This window comes from Engystomops pustulosus, chromosome 3 (assembly GCF_040894005.1).
Source record: "Engystomops pustulosus chromosome 3, aEngPut4.maternal, whole genome shotgun sequence".
Classification (NCBI taxonomy): domain Eukaryota; kingdom Metazoa; phylum Chordata; class Amphibia; order Anura; family Leptodactylidae; genus Engystomops; species Engystomops pustulosus.
The window spans coordinates 30,244,608-30,262,372 of NC_092413.1; positions in this window are offsets into that span (position 1 = coordinate 30,244,608).

Sequence of the window (17,765 nt, forward strand, 5' to 3'; positions counted from 1 at the left end):
GAAAGCAAACAGGGAATTTATTAGAGTGAGAAGTCTGCAGAGAAAGTGGAAAGTGGCAGAGAAAGTGGTTCAGAGCAAAGTTTGCAAAAGCCATGCAAGGTAGATTCAGTATAGAAATATTTAATAATAAATATATTTAGTAATAAAATCATTATATTGGGTTATAGTCTTGTTGCATGTTAAAGGGGTCGGCCCAGGTTGCAAAGTAATAACCTATCCATAGGTGACCGCCCCACTTATATGGAGAATGGGGGGGTCCCATTTTCCCTAAAATTCATTTGGTTTCAGAAGCTTCCACTATTGACTATTAAAAAGCTGCAGACAGTGTTAGGTATTGGCCCTGGGGATCTGTGTAACCTTTGTGTTTGTGAACTTAGTCCACAGCTAATTACTTCTTTTCCTAAATTTGTGGCTTGGTCGTTGTCTGCAGGGGCAACTATAGTCTTACACCCACTGTAGGGACAAAAAGCTGCAGCAACACTTTAGCAGCCAAGTCCAACTCTCCTTTTTTGCATGTTGATTTGGTTCCTTCAGTTTCCTGGAGAATTTTTAAAGGACATTCCCTCTCATGGGATAACTTCATGAGACAATCTATTACAAGCAGCGGGTCATGGGTGTGCAGTGAGCTCCATCATTCAGGGTAACTGAAAACTTTAGTTTTTTGGGATCCCATAGATCACACCCAAATAGCCCTGGTCTCAGTATGGCTTTTAGGGGAAGAGCTGCAGTATCACATATAGTAGCTACAGAACATATGGCACTGCCACTGGTAGACAGTGTAGAGGCCATGGCACTTGCATGACCGCTGCACTCCCGTCAAACAAATGGCAGGTTTGGGTGCTGAGAGTTGAACCACCATAAAAAATGTACATAGATGACCTTTTGATTAACAATGTTAAAGTTGCAGAAAGCCTCTATAACAAGTTAATCCTATAATAAAGTTTATATACAAATAACTTACAATTCACTGAATTTTTACGCAAAATAGCATTTTGTGAAACTCCTACTTTTAGTCATTTTTCCAACCAAATATTTGCAATTCAACATCAGCGTGAGCCATAATAAACGGATAGTTGATGGAGCGCTAGAGGCCTCATTCCACGCTCATGTTACTGCAGAATGTTCTTGGTAAATGTAAATATGCTGTTTTAGCGTTACTATATTTTTTCCTGTTCTGATTCTGAGTCATTTTAGTGGACAAAACCAATTAGCAGCAAAATAAGATGTGTCCATTCATTTATAGTACAGCTGAACGTATCCATACAGACCATAGTTGCTGTAATTACTCCAACAAGTAACAAGTAATCCAACAAGTGACCCTGAACATTCAAAAGTGTAGCCAAAGCTCTCCATACTTCTAACTATACTGCCCTACTGAACTCAGATTGTACATGGGGTCATATCTATAGGCAGGATGTTATAGAGCAGGAGGAGATGAGCATATTGTACATAGTGTCCCATCTGCAGGAAGCATGTTATAGAGCAGGATGATCTGAGCAGTTTATATATAGTGTCCTATCTGCAGGAAGCATGTTATAGAGCAGGAGGGGCCGAACAGATTGTACACAGTGTACTATATGCTGATAGTATGTTATAGAGCTGAAGGGGCTGAGCAAATACATTTGGGTAGCATGAAATAGAGCAGGAGGAGATGAGCAGATTGTGTGGGAAATTTAAAATGCATTGTCCACCAGTTTTCTATAAAAAGCCCAATTTCCACTATTTTTGGTGGTTTTCTAACCAGCACGCCACTTTGGGCATGATATGGAGGGGAACAGAGCAGGTAAGAATGTGAACACCTCACCCTGTCATGTGTGCCATAGTTTCCGCTGGAAAACCGGTGTAAACTACAGCTGAAATCTCCACCAGCTCAGATCTTGTCTAAACTAGTCTGACCTGGTGGAGACGGGAAAATGTAAGACATAACTCTTAATAAATTCCCCCCAATGTCTTGTTAGCAGTCAGAATGTTATGGAGCAAGATGAGCAGAGTAGATTCCACATATTTTTTTTTTATCTGCGGGAAGTATATTATAGAACAGGTGGGGCTGAGAAGATTGTACATAATGTCCAATCTGCAGGGAGCAGGTTATAGAGCGAGAGGAGCAGAGCAGATTGTACATATCATATCTGCAGGTAGCATGTTATAGAGCAGGTGGAGCTGATTAGTTTGCATACAGTGTTCTATCTGCAGGCAGCATGTTATAGAGCAGGCAGAGCTGATCAGTTTGCATATAGTATTATCGGCAGGCAGCATGTTATAGAGCAGGTGGAGCTGTTTAGTTTGCATACAACATTATTTGCAGGCAGCATGTTATAGAGCAGGTGGAAATAATCAGTATACATACAGTATTATCTGCAGGCAGCATGTTATAGAGCAGTTGGAGCTGATCAGTTTGCATACAGTATTATCTGTGGGTAGCATGTTATAGAGCAGGTAGAGCTGATCAGTTTGCATACAGTATAATTTGAAGGCAGCATGTTATAGAGCAGGCGGAGCTGATCAGTTTGCATACAGTATTATCTGCAGGCCGCATGTTATAGAGCAGGAGGGAGCTGATCAGTTTGCATACAGTATTATCTGCAGGCCGCATGTTATAGAGCAGGTGGAGCTGATCAGTTTGCATACAGTATTATCTGCAGGCAGCATGTTATAGAGCAGGGGGAGCTGATCAGTTTGCATACAGTATTATCTGCAGGCAGCATGTTATAGAGCAGGTGGAGCTGATCAGTTTGTATACAGTATTATCTGCAGGCAGCATGTTATAGAGCAGGTGCTCTACAGATCATAGATCAGCTTGCATACAGTGTTCCTTATGAAGGCGACATTTTTAGGATAGTAGATGCAAATGTAGATTTTGATAAATAGTTCGGCCGAAAAAAATGCAATACAAAATATCATTTATTCCTATTGATTCCTGTTTGCTTTATTATCCAATAAGTGATCTTATCAGCGATCGCCAACTTTCATACACTAAATAAGAATCGTAGCTCTCGCTGAACACTTACAAGTTGTAGAAATCTTTAATATTATTCAAATCCTTCTGATGACTTTAAGACCAAAACTTTTTCCTTTCATTTCCTTTTTCCCCCAACTTTATCCTCAAAAGTTTTATACAAGTAATGCAAAAACAAAACCCGAAAGAAAAAGTCGCTTTTCTGTATTGATAAAGCGTTTACGGCTGCGTCTTAGATTGGGGAGCCGGGCTCATTGTTCCCTATAGATGGCATTTCTGCTCTAGGTTCCTCTGAGTTACTGCCATTTGCATAAACTCTTTTCTATCTCTGTGGTTTTTGTATGTGCTTATTCCACCTGTCTGTTTAATTTTCATGCCGCTACTGTTTCTGACTAAGCTCGGCCAGGCTTTGCTCCGGCGGGCTAAGAAATCCCCTCAAAAACTCTATGGACCATTTGTGTGTTTTGTTTGGTTTCGTTGCTCTCTTTCAGGTTCTGCTCGATCCGCTGCTTTTGCCTGTTGCGACGACGAGTTTGGAATTCTATTGGAGTCCGATGACTTAAAAGTAAATGAAAGCAGATAGAAAATGGATTGTGTGAAAAGATATCATTTCCAAATAAGCTGCAAAAAAAAGAAGAAATAAAAGGGAAGAAAAGTAGAAAACAAAATACTAGAACGCTAGAACTGAATGGGGTATATTTCAATAGGAGGTACGGAAGAGCTTTGTGGTGGGAGACGGGATCAAACGAGTCTTTCCATATAATGACCGAGCGAGCGCCAAGAAATTCATGTGCAGCTTCAGCGGCCTAGCTAACTTATTTTTCTAAATTTACCTTTAACATAGAGGAGGTTTTGCTCCATTAATATCTTTAGTGCAGTAAGATATTCTACCCATAAAAATATACAGTATTTTTTGCCTCAATTTTTTCTTGACATTACTTTTCATTACAGACTTAAAGGAAACCTACCACTTGAAGTGGCAGGTATAAGAGGGAACTACCGAGCACCAGCTCAGGGTGAGCTGGTGCCGGAGCTTATTTTTGTTAGTGTTTTAAACCGCAGTATCGCGGTTTAAAACACTTTTTAAACTGTATGGCCGAAGCTGCTTCGGCGCAGGGAGGTACGCGCTCGGCGCACCATGCACGCCACCGTGCACGCGGCTACATAGGAAGTGAATGAGAGCCGGGGGCACGGTCGCGCGCATGGTGCGCCGAGCGCGTACCTCCCTGCGCCGAAGCAGCTTCGGCCATAAAGTTTAAAAAGTGTTTTAAACCGCGATACTTTGGTTTAAAACACTAACAAAAATAAGCTCCGGCACCAGCTCACCCTGAGCTGGTGCTCGGTAGTTCCCCCTTATACCTGCCACTTCAAGTGGTAGGTTTCCTTTAAGAACACCTGACTTACAGACGACCCCTAGTTCCAAACGGAGCTCTGGATGTTGGTATTTACTGTACTTTAGTCTTAAGCTACAATAAACAGATATACCAGTGATTAGAGGTGTCTGCAATTAAGACTTATTGTTAATCCTGGTTCTTATGACAATCCAACACTTTTAAGATCCAATTGTCACAGAGACCAAATAAAATTTGGTTGGAGCTACAATGATAAAGTATGCAGTTCCGACTTACATACCAGTTCAACCTAAGAACAAACCTACAGAACCTATCTTGTATGGAACCCGGGGGACTGCCTGCAATGTTCAGTTACAACACATTGTTAATTAATGGAATAAAACCTTTGAATTACATTTATATTAGTGTTCACAAATTTTTTTTTAAAGGGAACCTATCACCAGATTATACTCGATTAAACTAGCAGCCCCCTCAGATAAGGGATGAAATGTCCTTTCTAGAATCCCCTCTTTTATGTAAAATCTCACTCATTTACCTATAAAAAGTAATGTGAAAATAAGTGGATCTGTCTACTGAGAGTCAGATTTGCCTGAGATGAGTCAAAATTAGAGGCTGCAGGGGAAGGGTAATTTCAGATATCCTTATTTTGTACGCTCATAAAAGCTTTAGGTGCTTTATTAAAGGAAATCTACTATTTGTTTTTATGCAAACATACCATGATAATGCTGTAGCTACACTGATGCAGAAACATATCTTGTTTCTTATAAAATTCAGGACCTTGGGAAAGTTGGGTTGCATACAGGCTGCCATTCATAAAAGCATTACACGGAGCTTCCTGAACTGCCCAGACAGGACTAATCAACCTGAGCTGGATGACTCATACACAGCAGCTGGGGGATGGTGCCGCGATTGATTACTTCTCTCTGTCAGGGACAACACAGTGATGATGTATTCTTGGTTTATGCTGGGCAGGACAAGGCGGGAGCAGTGCATAATTAGGGTAAGAGGATAAGGGCCGAGTGAGAGAACCACATTATCATAATTTTATAATTGTTTTTTCAGCAAAACCACTCAATTTAGGGATTAAACAAGATATGTTTCTGCATCACTGTAGCTGAAGGTATGTTTGGTTCATAATGCATAAAAGCAAATGGTAGATTTCCTTTAAAGATAAGAATCTCATCCTTCAGATCACATCCAGACATACACTTCTGTCTGAAACTACATACAGTTAAAAAAGGCAGGAATTGAATCTTTACCTGCAGCTCACATTTCAGACTTTGTCTTTAGCTGCCTATATCTTGGGTTCTGTATCTCCCTGATCTTCAGAAATGCTCTTTCAATCAGGGGGAAGGGTTACTATAGGCAAAGTACTGTATATGCCAAATATGTTTTTAAAAATGTCTGTGTTATATGGTGTTTGATATAAACTTTATGTGACACTTTACCCGGCTCCCTGCCAGATACCTCAGCCTGAGGTCCACATAGGAAAATTCAAAAATACAACTTATATTTGCTATATAATATATTCACTGCTTTACTGGCTCTTGCCTCTTCTCTCCTCCCACATCCTCTCCTTGAGCTGAGATGCAGGAGGCGGAGATTGTCTTTACGGAAGTGACACATCATCAGGGGGGAGGAGCCGGAGCCAGGAGTGACAAGCAGAACAGTGAATATATTATAGAGCAGACAAAAGTTTTCCCCTGTGGGGAATTACAAGAAGATAGAAGAAGGGAAAAAGCCACAATGCTTCTTTAAATCCAGTGGAAGTAGAGGTGTTCTACATTGTGTCGAAACATTGCTGTATTTTTTCGCTTCTTGAGGCTTATTATATTTGTTATCCACAGCCACCCTTCCTCTTTAATTTTAATTGCCCTAATATGCAAATTTTCGAAAGAGCCTACTGGGGCGTGGAGTAGCTGAAGCTGAGGCTTCACGGCAGTGACCGTGCAGCCGTATGCTCATAACGCCAGCTTCATGGATGAGGGCGCGCAGCTCCTCCTAGCTGCGTGCCAGAGATATGCCGGTAGGGGGACCAAAGAGACTACTGGGCCGTGGAGTAGCCGGAGCTGAGGCTGCGCGGCTACTCTGCGGTTAGGAAGATCAAAGAGGCTACTGGGGCATGGAGTAGACACGCCGTGTAGCCTTAGCTCCGCCTACTTCAAGCCCCACTAGCCTCTTTAGAAAATTAGCATATTAGGGCAATAAAAGTTAGAAAAGAGGATATCCCTTAAAAGGGCTATCCTCATGTACAATAGATGCACCTACCACCCGATGTACCTTAATAGGTAGATCCGTGGTGGTAGGTTTCCTTAATTACCGGGTCATTGTGATTTAGCATCTGCTATCCTATTTTATAATCTGTCCCGTATCGGAACTAGTATTGTTAACTATGTGCTCAATGACAGCAGTTGCCCACCTACTTCTCCGACTGCTATGACTGACAGCAGGTGCCAACATAAAGTGACAAGACTGGGAAATGGAAGTTAGCGCTGGATTATTGTAATTGGCTTCTATTTCATTGTAACTAATGCTGTCTCTTAAAGTTGACAGCTTGAACAATGAGCGGTACTACATGTACAGAGAATATATGGCAGGTTTCTCTATGAAGTGTCACTTAAATTGTCTTCTCTTGCATATTTCTTCCGATGTAGACTATGATGAAGTTCCCTTTGTTGGATCATAGAAAACTTTTCTGCATCATCCCGGCACAAAGTATAATATTGCCCTGTGTAAATATCAAAATTGGCGTAAAGATTTTGAAATACAATTTCCTGGAATTATAATCCAACCTGATATTCTGTGCATATTTACCTGTATCTATGGGTTAATAAGTTTTATTTAGTTCCTTAATCTCATTGAAGGAAAGCTGGGTGACATTAGATGCAGCCTCCCAGGAGGAGAGACTTTACTTTCATAATTCTTCTCCAAAACTGTCTAAAATTACTTGTACCTCATTTCTCAAGGCTTTTAGATCTTTTTTGGCACTTTTCCAACTAAGGAGGCGTGGCCTGACCTTGACCGGAAATAGGAGTGGCCATCTTGGAATAGTCTGTACGCCAAAAATGAAGGGGGCACAGTTTAGACCAACCAAAACTAGGTCTAAAGTAGAAACTGACAGTCTTATACTGCACCCGAGACACATAGTCAAACTCACCCCATTATGTTAGCAATGTGTCCTAATGCTCCTATGAAAGCTTTTATTTTTGATAAAAAATCTTATACTGTATATCTTAGGATATTTGCACCTGAATGTATTAGATTATTTTGTTACTTGACGTCTTGTCTGGGAATTTTCTGTACATTTTAGAGGGAACCTGTTATCAGCAACTGATCTAATAAACCACTACCGGTATGTTGTCAGCTGTGCAAATCGCACATTGTAATACATGGGTTAAAATCAGACAGTCTCGGGTCTTTCTATGACCTGAGGCTGTCATAGTAACCAATCACCGGTCCCTGATGACTTCATAGGGGGGCAGTGATCAAATCCAAAATGGGCAGTGCCCACGTGCCACCGGGATTTAAAGGCCTCCGACCATGCGTGTTAACGGTGAGTGTTTGCTGCAATATCCAGCAAACTCCCACGTTATATATAGAGGGCTCAGTCCATGACAGCTGACTTGAGATGTACAGATACGTCCCACATCAATAAGGGGTTAAAAAAATGCTCATGGTCCCCAACTTAAGGGCATCTGACTTACAGATGACCCCTAGTTACAGATGTGACCTCTGGTGAAGCTCTCTGGATGTTACTATAGTCCCAGAGTGCAATGATCAGCTGTAAGGTGTCTGTAATGAAGCTTTATTGATAATCCCTGTACCCATGACAGCACAAAATGTAGAAAATCCAATTGTCACAGATACAATTATATAATATACCAGTTCTGACTGACTGTACACATGACTTCCAGACAGTCTACTCGCTCCTGATATGAAATAATAACAGTATTCACACTATTCCTCGGTGTTCCTCAGAGTGTTAACAGAACAATTCCCAGCTGTGATCTTTAATATGTCACCATCATATTATTATCAATTAAGATGTTAATGATCGCGCTAATGAATATTTATTGCTACATACCCGGCCATTATTCATTTATTTGCAATCATTTCTGGAGTAATGAAATTGTTCCATAAACCTTAATTCATTCTGGGTCCCTCACTTTTACTTAGAGTCCCTTACATCAATTAACTCTTTCACTTCAAGTAAGCGTAAAACATTATAACTTGCAATTCGATTGGATGTTAGCTGCATGATGGTTTTGTATGTGGAAAAGGGCAACCAACAGGAAATTACTGTTTGCCATAGTTTTTTCTCCCTCAGTCCAGTGATGAAGGGGGTAATACAGGATATCACATGTTATGTGTCCCCCCTCCCACTCACATTTCGGGAAGATTTTACTAAAAACATGTGAAAGTTGAACATTTTCACATTTGTTTACATCCATGAGCCATGCACCTTTAGCAATGTTGGGGGCAGCTTAATAAAAAACTAAAATAAAAGCTTCATCTGAAAATGTTTAAACCATCAACAAAAAAGCACAAAACATCATTCAAAGAAGGTGTAAATCTAGTATAAAACAATGAAACCAAATTTAGTTTTATAGTATCTAGACACAAGTGGTTTCAACTTGAAGATAGGAATCTCATCTTCCAGCCCCCTAGTATGTATCCTGCCAGCCCCTGTAGTATATAGCCTGTCAGCCCCATAGTATATAGCCTGCCTTCCTGTAGTAAAAAAAAAAAAATTACACTGTATTCACCTTTCTGACACCCACCGTAGGTCTTCTTTATACTTTGGATCCTCTTTGGGTCCTTCGGTCTTCTTTGGCTCCTCTTCAGGTCGTTCTTCTCCTCTTCAGGTCGTTATTCTCCTCTTCAGGTCTTTGCACTCAGGTCTTTCCCAACATCATCGTCTGTGAGCCACTGGCATCGCAAGGGGACCTGAAGAGGAGTGGAACGACCTGAAGAGGAACCAAAGAGGAGAGGAAGAACCCGAAGAGGGCCCGGAGGAACCAAAGGGGCACAGGAGCATTAGAAGCAAGAAGAGGACCTATGGGGGTCGTCGGAAAGGTGAGTATAGTATTCATTTTTTTAATACACTTGAGTATAAGCTGAGTTAGGGTTTTTTAGCACACATTTTGTACTGAAAAAATCTGTTTATACTGAGTATATACAGTAGTAAGAACTGTGAGCTGCAGGTAAAGATTCAGTTCCTGTCTATTTCTTTTACTTCCTGTATATCGGGTTCTGTTGCTCATAGAACCACAAACCTGATGGTCCTAGGTAATGTAGAACTGAAAATAGAGGCAATTGAAGTGGAATTCCACCCTGCAGCCTCTAAGATTGACTCATCTCATTAAAATATGATCCTTCTGCTCATTTTCACATTTAGAAAATTTCTCCTTTGGTAGATTGGTAGTTAGTTAGGTTAATTACTTGTGACAGGAAAAAGTATGATCAGCTCACCAGCCACAGGCAAACAGTCCACATTGCTCCGACTTCACCTGTTCAAGCCACGGATTACCTCGGCCACAGGTACGAACACAGCATTGTGGAAAAAGTAGGCGCAAAAGTAAGCAAACCTACGCGTTTCGGTTTAGATCTTATTCATGGCTTTTAAAAATGGCTACAAATAACATAATGGGGCAGATTTATCAAGCTGCCTATGAGTAATAATTTTCTTAGTTGCCCACGGCTTTCATTTTTCCAGTGCTCATGAAGGGGAGCTTACTCTTACTCTTAGGCAGCTTGATAAACCTCCCCCGGTATGTGAATGCTGACTCCTAATGCAGCTGCACTAGGTGTCACCGATACGCACAGAGTCCCACCGGCCCCATGGATTACTAACCACTCACTTGTTATTTGGTGACAATATCAAAATTACATAAGCAAAATATATGATGCACGACCCCGGGGAAAGGACATGACCTCTCAATCTATAAACAAGTAAATAGGCAAAACTCCCAATTTAAGTTAAAAAGTGAAAAAAAATATGTACATTTAGTTACATTTCAAAAACCTTCATCATTTACTGTAGGGGATAAATATTTCTATACTCTAATAGTTTGCTCATTTTGGATGCAAGGAAATCTGATTATTATTTTTCTCAATAAATTTTTAGGTAATTTTATGAACACGGGATTGATTTGGATTTTTATATGGCTTTTTTAGTATTGATTTAATAAAAATATGAGCTACTGGTTCAATGATGGATGGTTACTGGTTTTGGTCTCCCTGGATACAGCATGTATATAGTGGACAACCGTATTCAGCACATGTTTTAAACATTTCCGTAGACTTTTATGGGGCCTATGGAATGGAAATACAGGAGAGAACAGGACATGCTCTATACTTTTTTTACGTCTTGCTGTGGTGGACAACCTGGCCGTGTAAATGGATGGCCATATCGCCCATTGAAGTGTATGTGGTCGTATGCTACCTGTATGAAAATGGGACGGTAGGGGTAGCATTTGGCCATGTTCATACGTTCGTGGGAAAGAGGTCTAAGTCTAATATTAAAATTTTTGCTCCTAATCATAAAGTGTATCCAAGGACGTATTTATAGAAAATGGCATTATCCTGCTAGTAAGTATCTTGCGTCTGAGCATTGATTATCTGGGCTACACAGTAGTAAAACGCTCCAAACACCTAATATTTTATTGATAGGCTGTAAATACATTGGTTTTATTATTATCATGTAAAAGATGCAGCATATGGATCTAATCTGTTAAAGTAATCGCTCTGATTCAGCGCTGAACACATCTGGCTGAGCTGGATGATGGCTTCACATTTAGCTGAAATGTCATTAACAATCACAAATAGATATCGCAGTTTAATGAATATTACCTAATTAATGTAATGTTAGTGTCTGCGGTAGGAGCAGTTCACCACGCAGTTAGGTCACTTAACATTTTCCCGAGCACATTAAGGATGGAGCGGCAGTGTTTTTGATTGATGGGATAACCTTTCGCTCAAAGCTCTGCCTCATTCTCACAGGACCGACATGCACACGACAAAGGGCAAAGTGAGAATAGAGACCATTAAGAAGGAAAAGATATCTTGTCTGCTGCACTAGATGCCATAACAAATGAACTCTGGAGAAGGCTCCAAGACAGAAAAGTCTTAGGATGAAAAATATCCGTAAAATCTCATGAAAGTGGAGATGTCCTCAACCTACAAAGTAGACTTGAAAAAGAAAATATTTCAAATTAATTTCTAAATTATTTATAAATCAAATTTGAAAGAAATAAATGAAGATATTTTGCAGCTACTTTTGATAAATATTTAAAAAAAACTTTCGTTAAAATATTTTTCAGCGAACATTAATAATGAAAGGGTTTGGTAACCAAAGCTATGCTTAAAGGGGTTGCCCTTTATACTTTATACTTATACTTTATGATTTATTGTAATGTGTGGGGATAGGGTATTAGGTAATTTACCAATTTATATCAAAAGTTATGCACGGCTTTCTTGAAATGTAAAGTAAAAGCGGATGATTAAAGTTTATTTTAAAAAAATGACATCTGAAATGTAAAGTAAAACTTGTGGCACAGAAATATCCTACCTGGCGTAGAAATAAAGGCAACGGGAGAATTTTCACATAATTTTCCCAGGTCCGCAGGCGCGTGGACAGGTATGCCCCACACCGGCCACTCCCCGCTACGCACATTCAGCCCCCTGCTGGTTGCTTCTTCTATCATAAACCAAAGAGATCAATAAAACTGAACTTTTACTGTGATTATTTAAAACATTCGTCTATCTATCATACATAGGTTAATAGAATCAACATGTACATCAAACACCATCAAAGTTATATGTCAGCACATACATAAGTTTACAAAATGGATAGATCTTACCAGGAGCCATTTTGTGGGCAGCACTCATAGGAAAAGGGATAATGGGGCAAAACTCTCGTCGACATAGACTCATTCTTGTCCTAACTTGTTAATTTGCTCCTGCCCTGACAAGGACGTTACCGCACTTGACCTTATCCTAGGTGTACTATCCCTGAATTGTCATGTATGTATATGTGCCAAGTGCCTTACGCGTTTCACATCAAAACACAATCCTAAGGGGCGATATTGTATAGTGCAATTCTAGCTGTGGGTATCTCAGATGGTAAGAAAGCCCAGAGCCATTTGTATTTCAGCTGGAGCAGTGGCTCACAAGCTGGAGAGTAACCAGCAGTGGCTGATGTCAGTAGCACCTGCTGGCTGTACCCCCCTTTCATGCCCCTCCACGCCCTTCCTTCCCTTCACATCCCTCCATGCCCCCCTTGTTGTGGAGGTGGCAGAAAGGGGAAAGTAATCATAGGTGTTAGCAATAAGCTAGCATTTGCAATTATTTCAGGGCTTGTACAAAACCCTGATAAATGTGCCCCTATAATTCTATAGAAATCAGATGAAAAAAATGTTATGTGATTTTGGGATACAATTAGAGATTAGCAGACCAAAAGTCTTTGTTCCAGTTCTAGTGCATCCCGCAGGAACCATGGCTAGTTGCTAGGGGCATCAATTTTCTGGATTGGCTGTTCGGCCACCAATCCAGCAATATGTGCGGGTCAGGTGGGACAGACCCAACCCCAATCGGTTACTTCAGGTCCACTCATCTCTAGTTACAATGGATCAGAAAAGACCAAATGATTAATTTTCCTCCAGATAAGTGAATGGAGCTTCAGTATGTTTGATTCTGAAAGTTGTGAAGTGTAGGGTTTGCTGAGTGTCCTTTACTCCCACAAATATGAAGGCATGGTGTTTCCCAACAAGATTCTTGTAGTCAGTAGTCAAGTAGTCAGTAATAAATTCATGGGTCGTGGTTGTTTAAGGATGCAACAAAAAAAAGAATGAAGATAGTAAAGAAATGAATGAACTAGTCAAAGCAGCAGCTCAATCTGATAGAGTGAGAAGCCAGATGTCCAGATTAGGAACTGAGTCAACGTGACAATGGGTAGAACATCAATAGTGAATACATGAAACTTTGTATTACTACATATCATATCAAAAGGAAATTTAGTTAGTGGCTTTTATAATTTTCTCATCTGCTTTCTAATCTGCTTTTCTCCCTGAACTCACTGCTGAATTTAATCTTGCTAGCAAGATGGAAAAATTGTCACTGAGGTATTAGATTACATAGAAACTTTATCAGGAGAGGAGGTGGAGCAATAAGTCATGGCAGCTAGGCTTCCAGCCACCAACCCTGGGACAACTGAAGACTTGAGATAGGAGAGCTGCTAGGAAATGCATATTTTATGTCACATAATGTCCATAAATGAGGAACTACGGGATCAGGGCAAGCAGAGCTGTAGTGGTCATCAGTTCCCCAGTACTTTAGGTTGGGCTGCACATGTCAGGGTTCACATAACCCATTGTGGCAAGCTAAAGGCCTAAGAAAACCTTGATGACATAGAACAAGTGTTCCTAGAAAACCTCTTTAGCATATTGTCAATTATGTTAGTTTGCACTTATCTGTCAAAAGGTCAATGTCAATGTCATCTACAGTGGGGCAAATAAGCATTTGGCTGATTTTGCTAATTTTCCCACCTACAAATAATTGAGAGGTCTGTAATTTTTTTTGTATGGACACTTCTACTGTGAAAGACAGAATCTAAAGAAAAATCACATTGTATGATTTTTCAATGATTAATTAGCATATTACTGCATGAAATAAGTATTTGATACATTAGAAAAACAGAACATAATATTTAATACAGAAACAAATTACAGAGGTCAGACGTTTCCAATGTTTTTTGACCGAGTTTGCACACACTGCAGCAGAGATTTGGGCCCAGTTCTCTTTACATTTCTTCTCCAGATCCTTCAGGTCTTGGGGCTTTTGTTGGGTGACATTGAGTTTGAAATCCCAGATTTCTGTCTGGGTTCAGATCTGGAGACTGTCTAGACAACTTCAGGGCCATGAAATGTTTCATGTGGAGCCGCTCCTTAGTTGTTCTGGCAATGCTTTTAGTGAGAGAATTAGGTTTTTGTCCAAAATCATGAAATAGATGGCCCCATCCAACCTTCCTTTAAAACTTTCACGACCGAGGACAAACTATATCGTCCTCGTGCTGTGAAGGGTGTACGGAGAGAGCTCACGAGCTGAGCTGTCTCCATACACAGCGGGTGATGACTTTATAATACAGCTGATGCCCGCCTGTTACTGCCGCGGTCCTATCTATAAAAATATAATAATAGCGTTTTTCCACCCCGTAACACAAAATGGCGCCCAAAGTCGAAAGTGCCACTTTTTTCCATTTTGAAAATATATAAAATTCTATGAAAAGTAATCAAAAAGTAGCAAAAAATGACACCACCCACAGCTCCGTGCACTGAAGTATGAAAAAGTTATTAGTGACCGAACATGGCAAAGTGAAGAATTTTCTTTTGCACAAATTTGGTATCCTCATGATCGTACGGAACCAAAGAATAAAGTAGACATGTCATTTGGGGTGCTCAGTGAAAGCTGCTTTTTCATCATTTTCACTGCATTCAGAATATTCTTCCTGCTTTCCAGTACACGGCCTGGAATAATAAATATCGGCAATATCAAGTGCAATTTGTTACGCAGAAAACAAGCCCAAACACAGCTCTTGGAAAAATAAAAAAGTTGGGGAGGGAAAAATTAAAACGCAAAAATGAAAAAGGGCCACATCCTAAAGGGGTTAATGTGGTTCAGTTGTCCTTTGCATCAAACCACCCCCAAAGTTTGATGTTTCACCAGCCCCATGCTTCATATTTGGGGCGGTGGTCTTATAGTCTTTCTTGCTCCAAGCCCATCAAGTGGAGTTGACACTGAAAGTTCTATTTTGGTTTCATGTGACCACATGACCTTCTTCTATGCCTCCTCTGGATCATCCAGATGGTCATTGTCCAAGGACAGAGGAAGATTGATGGTCATTTTGTGTTTCTTTCATTTTCTAATAATTGTGCCAACAGTTGTTGCCTTTTCACCAAGCTGCTTAGAGGAAACAAGTTCTGCTCAGCCAGCCATGCGTTCTTCCCCCCCTTCATGGCCCACTGGCGTGAAGATGGTGGATTGAGGCAAATAATCGCAAATGCTAGCCACTGACGTGGCACAGAGGCCCTGATAAATATGCCCCAATGAGTCCATAGTAAGATGAGCTTCTTAAAGAAAAACAGCTGGCTCGTTGGTAGGGGATCAAATACTTATCTCATGCAATAACATGCTAATTATTTATTTAAAAACATACAATGGTATTTTCTGGAATATTTTTTTAGATTCTGTCTCCCACAGTTGAAGTGACCTCCAATAAATATTACAAAAAAAAACTCTCCATTTTTTGTAGGTGGGAAAACTTGCAAAATCAACCTTGGATCAAATACTTATTTCCCCCACTGTACTCACGTAAGGAGAGTTGAGTAAAGCAATATTAGCTGCAAAAATATTAAAATGAGGATCTATTTTTGAAGAATATAATTCTATGAGAAAATAGATTTCTGGACAATGGGCATTAATTTCAATTACCCTTAAATACTCGAGTATAAGCCTAGTTTTTCAGCACAAAATTTGTGCTCAAAAACCCTAACTCGGCTTATGCTCAACTAAATCAACTAAAAACATAAAGACAAAACTCACCTTTCTGACGTCACCCATAGGTCCTCTTCTGTCTGAGACAGTCTGAGACAGAAGAGGACCTATGGGGGACGTCGGAAAGATGAGTACAGTGTTATTTTTTTTCCTTCTACAGGGGCTGGGTAGGCTGTATGCTACAGCGGTTGGGTAGTCTGTATGCTACAGGGGCTGGCAGACTATATACTGGGAGGCTGTAACCAATGCATTTCCCACCCTCGGCTTATACTCGAGTCAATAGGTTTTCCCATTTTTTGTGTTGAAATTAGGGGTCTCGGCTTATACTCGGGTCGGCTTATACTCGAGTATATACGGTATATTTTTTTTAGTTGGCATTTTTGCTTCATTTTTTCATAAGCGTAAACATTTGACAAACTAATAGAAAAGTGAAATTCAAAATCAATTTACGAATAAGTGTCTAAACTAAAGTTGAACTAAAGATCTATTATACATGAGTACGATAAGATTGAGAAACAAATGTTTTATTGACAGGGACCGGAGAGATTGAGAACAATAAGATGGAGATTAATATTAAATAAATGAAGTTGGCACTTATGACAGTAAACATATGAAACAGAATATTCATGTTTCTTCTATGGGAATAACACATGACAAAGAGAGACTTTCTACAGCATGTTTATTGAAAATTAATTTCCAGGGAGACTTTGCGTAAAATCTGCTCTATGAAGTCAGTGTTTGTAAGAAGCCGGTAGCCACCAGAGTCTGCCCTTACATGGCTGCATTTATTTGCCTTCATAAAACCTCAATTACGGTTAAAAAGTCTTCACATTTGAATATAGGAAAGACGTGAAGCTTTCTAACAGTTATCGGTACTCGGGGGTAAAGATGGAGAAAAACCTTGGGACAATAGAACAAATTATTTAAAATTATGAAGTAACAACAGAGCCAATTTAAATGTTAATATTATACCCTGGTTTGTGTTCCTTATAGAATTAATTCTATCTAAAGGGAAATAGAAACCAGTAATTACAGTTAAATTCTGCTTCCATTGTAAAAAAATAAAATACTGACAATATGTTTTGTTCACACTAATACAAAAATGGGACCAGTTTTTTTTTTGTAATTAATTTGTCTACACAATCATAATCTTTTGGTGTGTTCGGATGACTTTTTATGTGTATATGAGTTCTGACTATTTCAGTGGCAGATATATACATACGCTCAGTGGCTCAGTGGTTTGCATTACAGCTTTGCAGTGCTGGGGTCCTGGGTTGGAGTCCCATCCTGGTAAACATCTGCAAAGCGTTTGTATGTTCTCTTGATGTTTGCATGGGTTTCCTCCCACGGGCCGAAACATGCGTTGGGGATGCAGTCATCCCTGTACATTTACTTCTATACATTGGTAAGGACTGGCTATTTTGTGCAGTTTAGGCGCTCACATGAATTGTCACCATAGCTTCACCACTGCATCACTCAATACAAAGCATGCCTTAGCCTGTTGCTACTACATTGCCTTCACCTATACCAGTCCCATGCATTCCATTGACCACTGTGAATTTCCCAGTCTTGTCCGGGTATGACTGCTTTTTTCTGTCTATGTATTACCACCATATCAACTGCATCTGTTCATTATTCCAATCTTTTTCCTCTTTATTTTTTGTCTATGTTTGTTTCAATTAATTATGTCAATAAAGATTGGTATGTTTTTATCCTACTTTGAGCGTCATAACTTTGCCTCTTTCCCTTATCTTGAGGGTTAATTTGGGGTATTTACAAATACAATACTACATTACAGACAGGGCCGGCTCCAGGTTTCAGTAGACCCCTGAGCGACAAAGCCTCAATGGGCCCCTTTGCAGTGAACACACGACGTGGCATTGCAAATTCATAAACTAAAACAGTCT